This window comes from Penaeus monodon, chromosome 20 (assembly GCF_015228065.2).
Source record: "Penaeus monodon isolate SGIC_2016 chromosome 20, NSTDA_Pmon_1, whole genome shotgun sequence".
NCBI lineage: Eukaryota > Metazoa > Arthropoda > Malacostraca > Decapoda > Penaeidae > Penaeus > Penaeus monodon.
The window spans coordinates 11,563,819-11,565,208 of NC_051405.1; the positions used below are offsets into that span (position 1 = coordinate 11,563,819).

Sequence of the window (1,390 nt, forward strand, 5' to 3'; positions counted from 1 at the left end):
CATGCAGCCATCCGTCCTTCCTCTTGCTATTTATATTATATGCAACTATGTGGTCGGAATTATATATGCACTTCGTACACATATAAATAATAAAAGGTTAACAAAACAAAGTGGTCTGTTTATTACTGTCCAGACTCAGGAGATTCAAGTTACAAGCTCTATCATCAGTTGTTTAAAGACCACGAGCCTAAACAAAGGCGTAAGTGAAGAAAGGGACTGGCTAAGACTTTTTTTCTCTCTTGTTTGTTTTATAAGATTTCCGCGGGCCAAGAGACGTCCGCCGTACATACGTCCCCGCGGTCGAAAGGTTAGGATCAGCTGTCGGTTAAAGGAGGCGGGAAGTCGCCGCTGGTTTTGGGGTGGTCTGTTATATTTTCTGATTCTGTTAGGGGCGTTTTCAAGAATCGTTAGTGAGGAGGGGTATTTATTACCAATACTGAAAATTAGCACGGAAATCAAGATGAGTTGTATTCCAGTCCAGCGGTTCCCTACGTGGGAATCGATTATTCAATAAGTGATTTTCACTCAAGTAATGAAGTACAGTTTTTAGAATTATCTTCCTGTTTCTGGTACAGTTGATGAAACGATTGGGGTTATATTCCACGTAGATGTAAAAAGTAAAGGTACTAACCCATTATTACTACTACTTCTTCTATTGATAAAAGACAAATGTTTTGTTCAGATTTCGTGCCATGCTTCGTAGATGCCAAATTGCATTTAGTGTAGCACACCACACCTTGTGTGAAAAACGTGCGTGCCCAAAACTTATCGATAAAATACAGTAATATTTAACGTCATTCCTCCTTAAGTAACTAAGGGATATTTAAAACCTGGTATAAACAAACCAACACCAACCTTACAGGTAATCATTTTCATACAGCTTCATATGAAAATGTCATGCAGCAGAAACATGAAATAGTGAAAATTTATTTGTTGCAATAGAATCATCTTTTGAGCAGACGAACCAGTGAAAACAGTGTTCATATGAAACGAAAACCCTGTGGAAGCCTTTGGACAGTACTCTTAAGGCCACGACCCGAGTCTCGAAGACATCCCAGGCCGGGCAACGGGCGTCCCGACGGCGCCGCCAAAGCACGGACTCTGACTGCAAGTTCTACTATCGAGACCGGGCGAGAGCGGAAGTGGCCGCCCCTTCAGGAGCCGACGCATTGACTCACCAGGCGAGTTACTCAAGGGTGCATGCGTTATAAGGCGGCAGTGAGAGCCTTTGTTTTAGCGCATGTTTGAAGTAGCGGCCACCGGCGAGGGGGAAGCTGAACGGAATACGCAGGCGCTCCTTTGCAAACAGGACAGGCTGAGATCATTTGCACATTTGCACTCACTTCGCATCAGTAATATATCGCTTTCCTCATTTATGATGTAAGCGATT

The 1,390-nt window shown here is 43.1% G+C and overlaps 1 protein-coding gene across 1 annotated transcript in view; it reads right to left on the bottom strand.

The window, feature by feature from the left end:
- LOC119585618 (multiple epidermal growth factor-like domains protein 6) overlaps positions 1-1,390 on the bottom strand; it is a gene marked incomplete in the record, with an annotated part of 108,922 nt that overhangs the window by 13,514 nt on the left and 94,018 nt on the right.